Raw genomic sequence first — 18,583 nt, forward strand, 5'->3', positions numbered from 1 at the left:
CTGGACTGAGAGACCATTTAAAGCCCTTTGCAGGACACCAGGTGTCTTCAAAATTGAACCCTTTCACAATATTCTAATTTTCTGACCCACGGAATTTCGGATTTTCATTTGTTGCCACCTATAATCATCAAAATTAAAGAAATAAACATTTGAAATGTATCAGTCTATGTGCAATGATTAAATATAATGTAAAAGTTATACCTTTTGAACACAATGACTGAAATAAATCAAGTTTATGAAAATATTCTAATTTTCTGGCCCTTACCTGTATAGTACACACCAGCAACAACAACAACAACTCACAAAAGCCTTTAGTCTCCTAGCATGCAGACATGCTGTATTCCAGGAATTGCGTTTTAAGTGTGGCGGTCTAATGAGTCCAATGCCTTCCAAAGGCTCACAGGTAGTCGGATGCAAACATCATTAAAGTTTTATACAGCTTTTGTATATCAGCCCGAGTCTTCGGAGGACCTGAGGACAGAATTTGTCCTCCAATATTACCGGTGAAATATTCATATGCTTTTTCAAAAATAATGATGTCTTAACGAATATGGAGTCCAACTTTGGAAATCATTTTTCCCAGCAAAAAAACTCTAAAAAGGCCTATTTAAATGCTTTGAAGACACTTAAGCATCATCGGCATGGGCTATCTAATTTGAGGACTTCTTAAACACCGTGGAATGCCCCTGAGCTTGTACAATTCGGAATGTGATCACAATATTGAGGGAAAATAAGCCTTTGAAGACACAAAACTGTATACAGTAGTTACTAGATTGATCAGAACAAAACACGTCAACGTTTGGACTGCTCTGCAACCTTAATCAGCTTTACCATTAATCACCATCAACAATAATAACGACAGCACCACAATAAGTGGCCCCCTCCCCTCTATGCTCTCTCCTGACCTCCAGGGCGGCACCACGGCTGCCCAGACTGTGTCTGACATGAAGGTCCATCACGCCGCTTCATAACACACCTCATACGTAGACGGGATCCAGGTTGACAATTTAGCATCATGGTCACCATAGGTGTCCAAGGTGTGGCCAACTGTGGAACGTGGCTCATTACAGAACTATGAATGAAAGAATGAATTAATTATTATTTTATACTATTATCACACTAGTGGTTTATTTGGTCTGAAAAAATGTAAACAATAATGTCATTTGGCTGCACGGCGGACGAGTGGTTAGTGCACAGACCTCACAGGGTTCAATTCCACCCTCGGCCATGACTGTGTGGAGTTTGCATGTTCTCTCAGTGCATTTTCTCCGGGTACTCCGGTTTCCTCTCACATTCCAAAAACATGCTAGGTTAATTGGCGACTCCAAATTGTCCATAGGTATGAATGTGAGTGTGAATGGTTGTTTGTCTATATGTGCCCTGTGATTGGCTGGACACCAGTCCAGGGTGTACACCGCCTCTCGCCCAAAGACAGCTGGGATAGGCTCCAGCACCCCCGTGACCCTCGTGAGGAAAAGCGGTAGAAAACGAATGAATGAATACCAGTGGTTTATTTGGTCTGAAAAAATAATAACAATAATACCTTTGGCTGTACGTCAGTTGAGTGGTTAGCGAGCAGACCTCACAGCTCGGAGACCAGGGTTCAATTCCACCCTCCGCCATGTCTGTGTGGAGTTTGCATGTTCTCCCCGGTGCATGCGTGGGTTTTCTCCGGGTACTCCGGTTTCCTCCCACATTCCAAAAACATGCTAGGTTAATTGGCGACTCCAAATTGTCCATAGGTATGAATGTGAGTGTGAATGGTTGTTTGTCTATATGTGCCCTGTGATTGGCTGGACACCAGTCCAGGGTGTACCCCACCTCTCGCTTGAAGACAGCTGGGATAGGCTCCAGCACCCCCGCGACCCTCGTGAGGAAAAGCGGTAGAAAATGAATGAATGAATGAATGAATATTATCATACTAGTGGTTTATTTGGTCTGAAAAAATGTAAACAATAATATAATTTAGCACCAATTTATGGGACAATTAGCATTTTGTATTTGCACTCAACACCACTTAAATATACTTCGTATTTAGTACTTATTGTTTTCAAATAAATTGGATTTGTCTTATTTATTTCCAGTGTGGAGGGGGGGTAAGACGTGAGTGTTTGCTTGTCCATTACGCCGCCTGCCACCTTTGACCTTTGTTGCAACACTAAATGCTTTTCTTGTCTTACCATGCGAAACAAGGCTGAAATAACGCTTCCCTTCCGCTCAGGGGGCATGTAAGAAAATGGCACACGGGCTGGAAATGAACAATAGCGTGTGCACTCAAGAACGCCTCTCGCAGCGTTCCCCGAGCAAGGAGGCTCGACGGCAATGACCAAGGCCCTAAAGTGAACGCTGAACTCTTCTGAGGCATGAAATAATAATAACATCCCACTTCTGTCTCCTTGCTAAAGAAGTGGAGAGGACATTGGAAGCAGGGCCCTCTCTATTGTCACCATCCCATCCACTGGAGAGACAAGTATCCTTTAGTCTTTAATGGGAAAGACAATAGGGCTGGCCTAAAAAGGCTTACCATTAAATTTTAATAGGAGACTTTTGTCTCACTATATGTGACTAAGAGTGTGCGTAAATGACTACAGGGACAGGTAGCAGCACTCAGGACATCTTCATTGCTTCTCTACCTTGGGAGAGTTACTTCCTTTTCTCCCCTAGGTGTGTCCTGACCCTCTCTATCCGACCGTCCCAAAAAAAATAATAAAATTAACACCACACTCTATGTCCAGGCACTTAAACACAAATGCACTTAAGGGAGCCCACAATATGACTGATGACTTAACACAAGCATGGCAGGGATGAAGCCCGGCTGTGTCCCACGACACCAGTCGGAATGACCGGAAGGGCATTCCGGCAAATGGAAAGGCAGTAAAATCACAAAGCTAAACAGTGGTACCATGTTAACTTACTAGTCTAGTTATATTTAACATGAATGACATCTGCTATGACTATTTTACTGGTAGTAATCTATCAATAATTGTTCAATATATTAAAAATACCATTACTCAATTATTCCTTATTCGAGGGCGGTCTCAGACCATAACTATGCAAGGGTCTGATTGACAGCTAGCAATTGGGCTAAAGCTAGTCGTAGCTGCTGTTAGTACTTTAGAGCAGTCTAACATCTGTATTGTCATTTGTCCAACTTAAATTAATTTGAATTAATTTGAATTAATTCCAAATTATTCACAAGGGCAGTCTCAGACCATAACTCTGCATATGAAACCGATCTTATCCACTGATCTTATCTCCCTCCGCAAGGGTCTGATTGACAGCTAGCAATTGTGCTAATGCTAAAGCTAGTCGTAGCTGCTGTTAGTACTTTAGAGCAGTGTAACATCTGTATTGTCATTTGTCCAACTTGAATTAATTATTGAATTAATTGGAATTAATTTGGAATTATTCACGAGGGCGGTCTCATACCATAACTTTGCATATGAAACCGATCTTATACACTGATCTTATCTCCCTCCGCAAGGGTCTAATTGACAGCTAGCAATTGGGCTAACGCTAAAGCTAGTCATAGCTGCTGTTAGTACTTTAGAGCAGTCTAACATCTGTATTGTCATCTGTCCAACTTGAATTAATTATTGAATTAATTTGAATTAATTCCGAATTATTCACGAGCGCGGTCTCAGACCATAACTATGTATATGATACTGCTCTTATCCACTGATCTTATCTCCGACCGCAAGGGTCTGATTGACAGCTAGCAATTGGGCTAACGCTAAAGCTAGTCGTAGCTGCTGTTAGTACTTAAGAGCAGTGAACAGAGCTACCTAAGGACCTGGAGGCGCGTTTATTCATGTAAACAGTTCCTTTCGTTAGCAACAGTCCAGAGAACAAACAAACTACACTTCCAGCCTTCAAAATAAGAGTGCTATGTGTCACATTCTGTTTACTTTTGGTACCAAAATAAGGGTGTCATGATAAATAATAATAATAATAATACATTTTATTTGTATAGCGCTTTTCAAGATACTCAAAGACACTTTACAAAAGAATGAAGTTGAATAGAGCAAGTAAACAGAATAAAAGACACACCAAAATACAACATTCATTGGTTAGTACACAGTTAAAACAAATAAATAAATAAATAAATAAATAAATAAATAGTTTAGGTAAATGATGGAGTTCATGGCATTGGTCTATATCTGACATCTGTATTGGCATTTGTCCAATTTGAATTAATTATTGAATTAATTTGAATTAATTATTGAATTAATTCGGAATTGTTCACGAGGGCGGTCTTAGACCATAACTATGCATATGAAACCCATCTTATCCACGAATCTTATCTCTCTCCGCAAGGGTCTGATTGACAGTTAGCAATTGGGCTAACGCTAAAGCTAGTTGTCAAAATAAGAGTGCTATGTGCTACATCCTGTTTACTTGTGCTACCAAAATAAGGGTGTCATGACAAATAGTTTAGGAAAATGATGGAGTTCATGACATTGGTCTATATCTGACATTTGTATTGTCATTTGTCCAATTTGAATTAATTATTGAATTAATTTGAATTAATTCTGAATTAATTTGAATTAATTCTGAATTATTCATCTGAGGAGTATGTATATTGTTATTTAGACAACTGATGGTGAGTCCGGATTACCTCACGATGCTTTGTAATTATTTTGAGTTGCGTGTACCCTACCTATGTTCGATTTCCCTCCAATTAAGGCCGGAATTATTCACACGGGGGGCTCACCAACAATGACATAACACGGGAAAAACATCTTTGAGCCAATCGATGATAAACAAACAAATGATGTTGGCTCAACGATTAACGGCTCTCTTCGGGTCGACCCTGTCAGGCTTTTAAACGCGTCGAGGAAGAGAACAGCGCGCAAACATGCGTTCAACAACACAATGATGGTGTAAGATTTACACACATGAAGAAGGGGCAGGTATCGCTAGTGGAGGAGCGGGTGAGCGTTCCAAGAGAATGGTTTTATGAAAATAAAGGTTAAAGGGAGCACTGTCTGTCCTCTGATAGAAACCTATGAAGCGCTGACGCATGCTAACCCGCCCCTCCCACCTCCAACCATCTGCCCGCCCTCTCCAACAAGAAACCATGTTATATGAGAGGGGGTCACCGTTCACCCTAATCACGGCCGTGACATGACATGCTGTAGGTTGCCCCTCAGTGTTAAATATTTATGTCAGCACCGCTGTAATGCCTTGATGGCTGTCAAGATTTTGACATGCTTGCTCCCTCTCTCTTTCTTTCTTTTTTTCTCATCTCTCGCTGAATTAAAATTCAGCAAAAATTGAAAAAACAGCTGAAAAACTAAAAGGTCTAAGCCGGGGTGGTGGCCAAATGGTGGCAGGCTGCATTACTTATTATTTTTAATAAGGTTAAAAACACATTAGATCAGTAAGAATCATGATTAGGGCCACACTGAAATAAAAAATAAATAAATAAAAAGTTGTTTGCCATGTACCTAAATAGTACAGACAACCGTTGCTACATCACAGTTTGAACATTACTTCAACATTACAAACTTACTCTATCACATTTTTCCTAAAGTTAATTAATAAATTATCCTATCCTCCCATTCTGTGTGGAAGTGGTACATTTTTGGCTTCTTATTTTGTGCTACTTTCCGACGCCGTTTGAAACACAAGCCCAACTATTTAACTTAGTATCTTGCTATGCTAGCGTCAGTGGTCCCGTAGCCTGCACAATTTGGTGAAAATAGTCATGTAAAAGTGACCATAGGGGTGTTATTTTATATTTGCAGGGCTCTAATAATATTTTAAAAAACTATTAAAAGGTATTTTTTATGCTTTAATTACAAAAATATTCCATTTATAATAGTGAATCCTACTTTGCGGAAATTCATTTATCCGGTTCGGGTACTCATAAACAGAATAAAATGAAGGACGACTGTATTATTCAAGAATAATCCAAATATATAGTTTGTCATCTTTAATTGACTATTATATAAGAAATTAATCAGCTTTATAATAATCAATCAATAAATAAATAAATGATTTAATATGCGTAATACTAATAATATTTTCACATTTAGAACAATATTTAATTATGAAATTTATTAAGACTTAAAATTATAGAAACTGATTTAGGCTACTGCATTATATTTGGATAATAAGATATGCCTTAAAATAAGATATGCCTTTATTCGTCCCTCAGTGGGGAAATTTGCAAATAAATGATAATTTATAAATGATAATTATAAATAACAATGAATAACAATAAATGATAAAAATAAATGATAATTACAAATCATTTATTCAAACACTAATTTGGGGTTTTCAAACTATCCAAAAATTACAACAGAAATCAACTAAAAAAAAAAAAAAACAACAAAACTGCATAAAATAAATCAATCATTTTTTTAGTAAGTTATAATATTTCAATAAATAAAATAATAAAAAATAAAAAAATCAATGTGTCATCTCGAACTACACCGGATTGTTCTTAGCATGTTTTAAGGCCTCAGCTTCCTTTCATGTCTGTGTATGTGGCCTTGGTGGAAATAGATCAGACGCCATCAAGAATCTACTTTAATAGAGTTTATGCAACAATCTATGTTGGATTTTAGGTTCCTGTCACAAGTCTAGGCGGTACTCTTGCAGCAGACCAATGTCCGAGTACTGGAGTACTGGAGTTGCATCCCAAAGCAATACCTTGTAAAAACTTTGCCAACATGAAGCAACATTAAAAAAAAAAACTTTGGAGGTGACAGCCATCACTAGAGACGAGACTCTCCCCCCTCGAGGCTGGCTGACTGCCCCCCATGATAGGTGTCAAAGATATTCTAATGAATGCCAAGAGTACATTTCAGGGGGCCATGCTCCGTACAAACCACTGGAGTGGCCCATCTTATGGGGCTGCCATGCCCCCCCCCCCCACCTACATACGGTTACATGTGGAGGGAGGGGTGGTAAGGAAGATTAATCAATGTCAATGTCTGTTCTTTTTTGAAGCCAATAAGGTACACACTGTCTGACCATGCCCAACAGAAAAATCACTTTGTTCCGTCGCAAAGCCGCCCCCGCTGACCCCCCGAGCGGTCCCACTTGTCAAAGTCAAAAGGGGGGGTGTTTGCCGGAGACCGGCCTTCCGGATAGCACTCAGCTCCGCCCTGCTTGACCTATTCTCTGATATTTGACCACTGGCTTGCAAGACACTTGCTCTTTGGAGCTGAAATGTCACTGGGGCATCTTGTCAGCTCACAGACACCTCGGCCTGACAAGCGGTTTTACTTTGGTGTGCTACAAGGCAGAAAATGCAGGGCCCGTGGCCTCGACGCCCGCAAACTGTCATCTCGCCAGGCAGGGCCGACTTGATACTGACTAACTGGCCCCCGTTGTTGGGACGTGGGGATCAGGAAAACGCTTGGCTACGACATGACGTCAATATCTGTGAAAGGATTCTGCACGTGGATTACAAACAAAAGCTGCTGAGTTATTGCTATACAAAATAAATGATAAATGTGTTATTTACACCATGACAAAAAAGTACTGAGGGTGTTAACTTCTTTTTACCCTTGGAAGAAAGTTTAAAAAAATGCCCTAAAATGGCAATACTTCCTCATCAAGTCCCAATACACGCTACAGGTCTATCATCCATCATACGGATCAGCAACAGCTTGTTTTGTTTTATCATACAGTACAGTCATTTTTTTCAATAATAATTTTATTTAATTTTATTTAATTTTATTTAATTTTATTTAATTTTATTTTATTTAAGAAATGTCAAAATATCTAGATATTTATTCATATTTTTTACAACATTTTTCATACACATACCTTTACTACTTCTTGTATATAGTATCTTTTTCATTGCATTTTTACATGAGAAAAAATATGTCAACACATTAATCATTTTAGGAGGCCAAAATTATAAAATCATTTTTTAAATGATTTTTCACAATACTTTAATCACAGCCATTTGCCTTACACTTTCACGTACTGAAAATAATACAGTACAATGTTCATATAAAGTACAATATATTCAAAAGCATTTGAGAAATATGACTATAGAAATAGTTTCATATATTTGTAATTTTAATTGCCTGATTAATTTTTTTTTAAATTCATGGATTGACACTGCACAGCACTTTTGAGTCATATACCAATGTAAATATTATCATGTGACTTCCAAACAAGCTTGTGAAGACAATAAAGGTGTTAGAAAGATTGAATTTCCATTGTTTCCTATTGAGAAAAATTTATTATCAATTCCAACAAATCAATTGTTTGAAATTTGAGGTTCCGCTGTTCAAAAACGGACTCTGCCTATGCTATCTCGCATTCCAACCATCCTTTTACTTTCTGACAACCCTGTTTTACAATTCACCCCTAAATCAGTACCCTCTTCAGGTAAAAGGTAGAAGGAAATCACGTTCGCTTTCTTCCGACCACTGGTGGCATGGCGGCATGAAGGAGAAGGATGGGGATTGGAAGCAGCAGTCACATCATATCTGGTTTGTGCAACCTGCTCAAAGTTTGCAACTAAATGCTTGTCTCCAGTGGAGCTGACAGGGAGGAAGTGGGCGCTCAGCGAACCATGGCCGGGCTGCCATGAAATGACAGGAATCATTGGCATACATTTCAAACAGCCCCGGCTATCTTATTAAAGTGCCACATCCCCGCTTTAAAACAGACAAGGAAGAATCCGCGTTGATAGATAGAGACTAAAATGGCTTATTGATTTTCCTCTTTTTTTTGGTTCCCCTTTGTTCGTAACTTTTCAACAACAAAAAATGGCAAAGTTACCTTTTTAGTGTGTTGTGAAAAGTGAGAAGTGTTGGGTGTATTTCATAAATAAGGGATACACATAATAGGTCCGAAATGTGCAAATAATTTGTACTAAGTGTCCTGGATTCCCGTACTGAGGTTATTTTTAACGTTAAAAATATTTCATATATTTTACATGTAACATTTTGTTTTATATTTGCTGTCTTATATTTTATTTTATTTTTTTACTTTTTAATATGATTTATTTATATTTTACATTATTTATATTTATTATTTATATTATATTATTTATATTTATATTATTTATAAAACTTATTAAACGCATTAAATTATATTATAATTATATTTTAACTTATTCAATTATATTAGGAAAGCAGGAAGTGAACAAATGTAACAGTTACTGATTGTAAAAGTACCAGATGGAGGGGTAGGATTTAATAAGCTTTGCTTCTTCCTACTCCTTTTGGACATGTGGAACTGATTATGTGATGCATTCAATTGTAATCTGATGCATGTTCAAATGAAATAAAACCATTACCATTACCATATATTTTTTATATACAGGGCTGTACGGTGACCGAGTGGTTAGCGTGGATGCAGGGGTTTTCTCCAGGTTCTCCGGTTTCTTCCCACATTCCAAAAACATGCATGTTAGGTGTTCCTAACATGCATGCACACAAAAAAAAATCCTATCCTTTCAACCCCAAAAATTTGACCCCCATTAGGCAGGAAGACTTGAAATTTCTCAAACAGCTCAATGCACTTAACTTGGTGTTTCTCTGAATCACAAAATCTGGCACATAAATTCAGGGGACTGTCCAATCTGAACAGGATTGGTTGAAAAACTACAGAAGGATGGGCAGGAATTAGAATGTTAAATACGGGAAATGAATGATTCTGAGACGGGAAAGAATTCCAGAAGTCTGTTTTTTTCCATCTTCTTTTCAAATATGTGGAATTATGAAACACGATTTTCTTATTAAGAATGTTTAAATTAAACTAAACTATATCAGAGATCACACCATCACATATTCAATTGTTTTTTTTTTTTCTATTATTTCGGCACTGCCGACAGCAAGTTGATCATTCAGTGTCAAAATGGATATTTGCTGTCTTATATTTTATTTGATATATTTAACATTATTTATTTATATTATTTGTATTATTTATATTATTTATTTTATTTATAAAACTTTAATTATATTAGGAAAGCAGGAAGTGAACAAATGTAACAGTTACTGTTTGTAAAAGTATCAGATGGAGGGGTAGGACTTAATAAGCTTTGCTTCTTCCTACTCCTTTTGGACATGGTAAAATGAAATAAAACCATTACCATTATCATAATTTTTTTATAGTGTGGATGCAGTGGTTTTCTCCAGGTACTCCGGTTTCTTCCCACATTCCAAAAAGATGCATGTTAGGTGTTTGGTGATGTCATACAACTTCATGTAAAAAAAAATCCTAACTATCCTTTCAACCCCATTCAAAGACTTGAAATTTCTCAAACAGCTCAATGCATTTAACTTGGTGTTTCTCTGAATCACAAAATCTAGCACATACCTTCAGGGGACTGTCCAATCTGAACAGGATTGGTTGAAAAACTACAGAAGGATGGGCAGGAATTAGCATGTTAAATACGGGAAATGAACAGTAATTGCTCAGATTCTTTCAGAGATGGGAAAGAATTAGGTCTGTTTTTTTCCATCTTCTTTTCAAATGTGTGGAATTATGAAACACGATTTTCTTATTAAGCATGTTTAAAATAAACTAAACTATATCGGGAATCACACCATCACATATTCAATGGTATTTTTTTCCTATTATTTCGGCACTGCCGACAGCAAGTTGATCATTCAGTGTCAAAATTGATATTTGCTGTCTTATATTTTATTTGATATATTTAATATTATTTATTTATATTATTTATATTATTTATATTATTTATATTATTTATATTATTTATATTATTTATATTATTTATATTATTTATAAAACTTAAATTATATTAGAAAAGCAGGAAGTGAACAAATGTAACAGTTACTGATTGTAAAAGTACCAGATGGAGGGGTAGGATTTAATAAGCTTTGCTTCTTCCTACTCCTTTTGAATATGTTAAAATGAAATAAAACCATTACCATTATCATAATTTTTTTATAGCGTGGATGCAGTGGTTTTCTCCAGGTACTCCGGTTTCTTCCCACATTCCAAAAACATGCATGTTAGGTGATGTCATACAACTTAATGTAAAAAAAAATCCTAACTATCCTTCCAACCCCATTCAAAGACTTGAAATTTCTCAAACAGCTCAATGCATTTAACTTGGTGTTTCTCTATTATTTCAGCACTGCCGACAGCAAGTTGCTCATTCAGTGTCAAAATGGATTCTTGGATTTAATTCATTGTCACGGAAGCGCGGACATACATACATTTTAACCCAGATGCTATTCTGCACAGCAACACAAAAACCCTTCCACACAATTAGCCTAATCGGTGACTGTGGCCGAACAAGGTCCTAACAACCTTGTCAAATGCTTTGTGCCCTTCAGAATAGAGACTGTGTTCTGGCCCATCAGTTTCATAAGGCCTACATTATGGATGGTTGAGTATGTTGAGACACCCATGGCAGGGGAATCTAACACCTTCCTCCCCATACAACTCAGCACAAATATCACAGAAGTGGAACTTCAAAGCCAGGCCACCGCCTCGCATCTATCATTCAATCCTTTTTAATTAGGGTGTTTTTGTCATACGGAGAGAGGGGCACTAAGTAGCACTTCTGGGTGGGGGGAGGAAGTGAATGATGCAAAAGTCTCATTTCCATCTGACAGTGTGATGGAGATTGAACGTGAGCTTTAGGAAGATAAATGGCCGCCCCGCAACACTCCGACACTGTCAACAAAGCTGCCCTCCCCAGGGAGACGCTTAGCAGGGAATATTTGGGGGGGGGGGGGGGGGCTTTTTCATTAGGTTCTGCTTAGGCTGGTCAATGACATGTCAGGTAGCGCGCTCATGGACATGATATCAAGCGCTACCTTTGGGGGAAAACAACCACGGAAAATGGATATCATGTTCAATATTGCTGTTTTGAAGGGAGGCGTTTAAGTAGTGTAAAATCCTGGGAAAACTCATTTACTTAAACCAGGGACAGTTCATTCTTTAACTGGAGTGCATGAGAAAGTAGAAAGGTAAACATATAATACTATACATATAAAACTATATAATAAGCCCAACACAGTGCTGCACGGTGCAAGAGTGGTTAGCGTGCAAGCCTCACAGCAAGGAGACCCAGGTTCAATTCCACCCTCGGCCATCTCTGTGTGGAGTTTGCTTCATTTTTTGAAGTTGTATTAACATGGAAGATGGACATTACAATCACTAGACTGTATCATTCTGTGCTCATTATTAGGATTATTAAATTTTTTTAATTAAAAAAAAAATTAATTAAAATAAATTAAATAATTAAAAAAAAATTTTAAACTATTTAAAAAGTCCAGGGTGTACCCCGACTCTCGCCCAAAGACAGCTGGGATAGGCTCCAGCATGCCCCTGCGACACTCATGAGGCTAAGCGGCATAGAAATTATGGATGGATGGACAATAATAAACACTATATATTGTTTTAGATATTATCGATATTTGGTCATTTTAGTTTTTAGGAGACCCAAGTTCAATTCCACCCTCGGCCATCTCTGTGTGGAGTTTGCATGTTCTCCCCGTGCATGTGTGGGTTTTCTCCGGGTACTCCGGTTTCCTCCCACATTCCAAAAACATGCTAGGTTAATTGGCGACTCCAAATTGTCCATAGGTATGAATGTGAGTGTGAATGGTTGTTTGTCTAAATGTGCCCTGTGATTGGCTGGCGACCTGTTCAGGGTGTACCCAGCTCCCCCTGCAACCCTCGTGAGGATAAGTGGTAGAAAATGAATGAATGAAAGCCCAACACAACACAACAGAACCAATGTTGTAATTGCGGAAGTAGCAAATAAACAACACAACAGTGTAAGTGTAATATGTATGAATATGTATGTCAACAGTTTAAATAAAGCACATGCTAACCACCTGATGATACTTCAAATGCAGCTACTGCCAAAAAAAAAAACCTCACAAAGTTGCCTACAGCCACAGTTGTTAATGCCGGTATTTGGGGACTGACTAGAAACCAATGCCAGTGTACCAATGTATGTTGACGTGACGTGTTGACAGTTTGTACATAATGATGCTCTTCTTTTTCATTCATTCATTCATTCATTTTCTACCGCTTATCCTCACGAGGGTCGCCTATCCCAGCTGTCTTCAGGTGAGAGGCGGGGTACACCCTGGACTGGTGGCCAGCCAATCACAGGGCACATATAGACAAACAACCATTCACACTCACATTCATACCTATGGACAATTTGGAGTCGCTAATTAACCTAGCATGTTTTTGGAATGTGGGAGGAAACCGGAGTACCCGGAGAAAATGCATGCATGGGAAGAACATGTAAACTCCACACAGAGATGGCCGTGGGTGGAACTGAACCCTGGTCTCCTAGCTGTGAGGTCTGCGCGCTAACCACTCGACCGCCGTGCAGCCCCTCTTCTTTTTTCAATCAGTAACATTTGTCCTTCGCCTCAGTGACTGATGACACTGAATGCATCATGCAAATTAAAAGTGTGCCAGAAAAAAGAACACTGACAAAAGTTGAGTGTTACCGGGAATGCCGAAAACGATGAGATATGAGATATTTTGATTGGTAACCTATTCCAGCAATTATTCTTAATCTCGAAAAAGTTCATTTGGGACAGAGTGGGCGTCAACCAGAGGGGATGAGTGAATATAATTGGGTGTCGTGTATATGTGAGCGTGTGCATGTGCGGAGGAGGGTTTGGCGTCTTAGCGCTTAACAGCCCTAGCGGCCCCCCGCTTTAAGCCCGGTGACAGGGCTCTGTCTCTCAGCCACACTTGACTGGGTCCCGCTGACACTCAACTGTCAAGCGGGCGAGCAGGCTGGAGTGCCGCCCTCACATGCTCTACAGCTTCACCCAATTAACTTGCTTTCACTTGACATCGCGGCAAAGAGCTTCATAATAGGTGGTCAAGGTGCGCCGTGTCTGCTCTCGGCCCCTCTCTCTTGACGACTCGCGGCATACACACCCAAGCGTAGCATCCCTGCCCACCCTCCCCCCGCCCCTCGACTCCCCTCTCTCAACTACCGCTCAATGCTTTTGTGCCTCTGCAGCTCCAGCCGGCCCCTCCTGGTTGCTTCTGTCTGTTCACTGCACTGTGACAGCAGGGGAGCATTGATCCGGGATAGGAGTACGAAAAGGTCTTGCATGGCATCCTCTGTGTATACGCCGGTCTTACTGGCCGTGACACCAGCCAATGCTAAGCTACACATGCAGAATAGGACATTTGTGTGTATTTACGCTCGGGTGGACGCTCGCTCCCATTTGTTTACATGTCTCTGTGCATATTCGGGAACCTCATTCATTCATTCATTTTCTATCGCTTTTCCTCACAAGGGTCGCGGGGGTGCTGGAGCCTATCCCAGCTGTCTTCGGGCGTGAGGCGGGGTACACCCTGGACTGGTTGCCAGCCAATCACAGGGCACATATAGACAAACAACCATTCACAATCACATTCATACCTATGGACAATTTGGAGTCGCCAATTAACCTAGCATGTTTTTGGAATGTGGGAGGAAACCGGAGTACCCGGAGAAAACCCACGCATGCACGGGGAGAACATGCGAACTCCACACAGAGATGGCCGAGGGTGGAATTGAACCCTGGTCCTCCTAGTCCTCCTAGCTGTGAGGTCTGTGCGCTAACCACTAGACCGCCGTGCCGCCCTATTCGGGAACCTATGTGTGTTTATTCCCACTTCTCCGTTAGACATTCAGCCGCTCGGACACAGAATCGGGAGTGGGCAAAGGAGAGCTAAGGAAGTAAAGCGATTTGACCCCCGACAGCGCATTTGGGGAAGAGGGTCTTGAAGCATGTCAGCTCCACTCAGGCTCCACTTCCCCTCTGTGTCCTTCCTATTTTTTCCCCAGTGCCGGGCCCAAACTTTGAAAACATCCACCTTAATAGGACCTAGTCAGTGAGAGCTACTCTTCCGTCCGTCAAACTGTGATCCGCGGTGTCAAGCCGGTGCCGGACTTTGACAGAATGTCTCCAAACGAGTGTTTTTCCCCGCCCGGCCTTCTTGCAGTTCCTCTCATGTAGTCCTCTGGCTGCTTGGCAACTCCGTCCCACTTCCCCTCCTCGCCTTTAAACTCACCTGCTTGATTTCCCCCTACTGACGTTGCGTTGACATAGGCACAAGACTAATTGTTGCTACTTCACTCTTTCCCATCTGGTTGTTGTCAGTCGTCATGACGTTTGTACACTGGGAAAGTAAACACCCAACTGAAGTCCACCTCGACATCTCATGCATTTAAATTTCAAGACATCCCGATATACTCAAAGTTTAATCATGACAGAAATGGTCAATAACTCCTAAAGATTTTTTGCTTGATGGCGGCCATGTTTTTAAACCAATCTTACTCAGATTTTTCACCAACATGTTTGTCAGTGTATCAAATTTTGTGATGATTCAACAGAACACCTCATAAAAAAAGGGGTGTTTTATGGGGTGCACTGAGAAATTTCAAGTCCAGCTGACTTACTGGGGTTTAACTAAGCTCCACCATTTGGCCACCATCAGAAAAATAATAGCAAGGTTGCCAGGTCTCTTCGTGTTTTTATTCATATTTGAATTATGCTGTATGAGGCCCATACAGTTTGTACAAATGAATACATTAATATTACAGGGCGATCATATATAGAATCAAATCAATGGGTTGTGAATGTAATGGTAATGGTTTTATTTCATTTGAACATGCATCAGATTACAATTGAATGCATCACATAATCAGTTCACCGTTCCACATGTCCAAAAGGAGTAGGAAGAAGCAAAGCTTATTAAATCCTACCCCTCCATCTGGTACTTTTACAATCAGTAACTGTTACATTTGTTCACTTCCTGCTTTCCATAATACAGTTTAAGGTTTGTTTTTTTTGTTTGTTTTTTAATAATGTACTTCGGTACGAGGTACATTATTAAAAAAAAACATATATATGAGCATCCAATGACATAATGTATACCATAGTAAGTGTCAATATAGTGATATATATAGCACATCATGACTGGTTCAAGATTCTTCATCCTTGTATTTAGCAAACATCAACTGCTTGTATTGTTTCTTGAATTGGCTCATCGTTGTGCATTGTTTGAGGTCCTTACTCAATCCATTCCATAGTTTGATTCCACATACTGAAATGCTATGGCTTTTTAACGTAGTCCTAGCATATAAGTGTTTCAAATGTAGTTCTTCCCTGAGATAATATTTCTCCTCTCTTGTAGTATTGGAGTATTGAAGTATTGGATGACATTTTAGCTAATTGGTTGTTTTTAGCCTTATGCATTATTTTAGCTGTTTGAAGATGAACTATATCAGCAAGTTGAAGTATTTGTGATTTTAGAAATAAGGAGTTAGTATGTTCTCTGTAGGCAGCATTATTAATTATCCTTACTGGCCTTTTTTGCAGTACATTTAGCGAGTGAAGATTGCTTTTATTGTTATTACCCCATATTTCCACACAATAAGTAAGATATGGTAGAACATGAACATGTTTTTGTCCCCTAGTGGAGACATGTAAAAAAAAAAAAACACTGATGATAATGTGCAACTGTGTTATAGCAAGATATGGGGGGAAACTAAGCCAAGAACATGACTAAGGAAGCGAGCCAGATGGCTGTAATTTGGGAAAAGGGGAGAAGAGTGTTGGTAATATTTTAATGCTAGGTGTGTGACTCCACTGTGACAAAATGCTGAAACAGAGAAACCGGAGTGGACTTTCATAAAATCCCCTCCAGCCACCTTCCAATATATCTCCATGATATTCCAAGAGCAGAAGGTATAAATCTGGGTATTTTGGCTTCCAAGCTGCCCCTTGTGCACACTAAACAACGTGAGACACCAGTCCCCGAGGAATACGGGACCGCAGTTGGAATACATACTGCACACTACTTTGGCTGGGTGGTGTTGACATTGTAATTGCAGAGTTCCAGTTCTTGCAGTTCAGCAGTTAAACCTCTGTTAGGAGTCATGTCTGTTGTAGTGATTCCACATGACTCCACTATTTTCGATTATCCATTGGTGCTGATTTTTATGTATTCATAGGTATGAATGAGTGTGAATGACTGTCATTCACCCAAAGTCAGCTGGGATAGGCTCCAGCAGCATAGAAAATGGATGGATGATGGCTGGTTTTGGTTGACAAATATCATTCATTCATTCATTTTCTATTGCTTATCCTCATGAGGGTCGCGGGGGTGCTGGAGCCTATCCCAGCTGTCTTCGGGCGAGAGGCGGGGTACACCCTGGTTTGGTGGCCAGCCAATCACAGGGCACATATAGACAAACAACCATTCACACTCACATCCATACCTATGGACAATTTGGAGTCGCCAATTAACCTAGCATGTTTTTGGAATGTGGGAGGAAACCGGACTACCCGGAGAAAACCCACGAATGCACGGGGAGAACATGCAAACTCCACACAGACATGGCCGAGGATGGGATTGAACTCGGGTCTCCTAGCTGTGAGGTCTGCGTGCTAACCACTCGCCCGCCATGCAGCCCAAAATATATTTATATATTCATTAAAAATCATAGTTTTGTGGTTGAATATGCCCGAATTGTATGCATTTTTTGTGCCTTAAATGAATGGCTAAATGAACTAACATACAAATATAGCCTTCAAATATGTTGCAAAGATATGTAGCCATGCCACTGTAGGGAAATACTCTCCAGAACAGCAAGTAAAAAAAAGCTGTGAGGTCTGCACTCTAACCACTCGAGCACCGTGCAGCCTGACTAATATTAGTCGAAAATATTGAAAGACAAGCCATACCGTATGTAGTATTGTGTTCACAACGTTACATTGATAAGACATTTTCTTACATTACCTTAACTAGTCGGACATAACATTGTGGAAAAAAAAGCTTTCCTCCTCATCCATGTGGAAGTGGTACATTTTTGGCTTCTTACTTTGTTTCTTACTTTCTTCCCCGCCCAGTTTGAAAGCAGTTCTTAAGTTAAGAATAAATAAATTGGAGGTTAACTACTGCCACTTCACTTAAGCTAGCAGTACTGTCAGGAAGTATGCATTGCAGATTGCAGAGTGACAAATGTCATCATGAAGATGGATTTTTTTGTGTGTTTTTTTACGCCATGCAATCAACCACATTATATTTGATATACAACATAATGGAACTGCCTGATGGTGATGGTGTTTTTTATTATTATAGATGTCAAAAGATCTTGCGGGATTAAAACATGACAAGATTTCTTGTTCAGAAAAAACACACCTTGTTTAGGCATTGAATAACATAAACTTCAATAACTAAGAAATATTAACATTGAAATATTGAATCCAACTCACCTATCGTGATAAACGAGGGACGAGTGTGAGAGGTCTCGGCAATTTTCTAACACATTCATGGTCAACGAAGTCGGGGTGACTTAGCAGGGGTGCAAGAATGTGGGACTCAAAACTGCCAGCTGGCCGTACAACCTTCCACAACTCCAGGAGTGTCCACTTCTTATGCCAGAAGTAATATTTTACACATGAAATGTGTATTTCATGTGTGGATTTGAAAAATGATATCCATCGTTGTTATTTTGTTTCCTTGCACAGTGCATCAAAATAAAACAATGTCGGCCTTTATAAGGCTGGACTCGAGTGTTGCGGTTCAGCATGCGGATGGAAGGAAACAACAAAACAGCAGCAAGAAGCAAGCATGGGCCTGTATGGTGTGT

The 18,583-nt window shown here is 39.6% G+C and overlaps 1 protein-coding gene across 1 annotated transcript in view; it reads right to left on the reverse strand.

The window, feature by feature from the left end:
• The window catches only part of cntln (centlein, centrosomal protein), a 377,543-nt gene extending 359,317 nt beyond the window's left edge, over positions 1 to 18,226 (reverse strand). The window contains exon 1 of the mRNA XM_058066919.1: positions 18,207 to 18,226. The gene's annotated coding sequence lies outside the window, so the exon portion shown is untranslated. The remainder of the gene's footprint in view (positions 1 to 18,206) is intronic.
• Positions 18,227 to 18,583: the final 357 nt, after the last annotated feature.

The sequence above is a fragment of the Doryrhamphus excisus genome, chromosome 1, assembly GCF_030265055.1.
Source record: "Doryrhamphus excisus isolate RoL2022-K1 chromosome 1, RoL_Dexc_1.0, whole genome shotgun sequence".
Taxonomy (NCBI): domain Eukaryota; kingdom Metazoa; phylum Chordata; class Actinopteri; order Syngnathiformes; family Syngnathidae; genus Doryrhamphus; species Doryrhamphus excisus.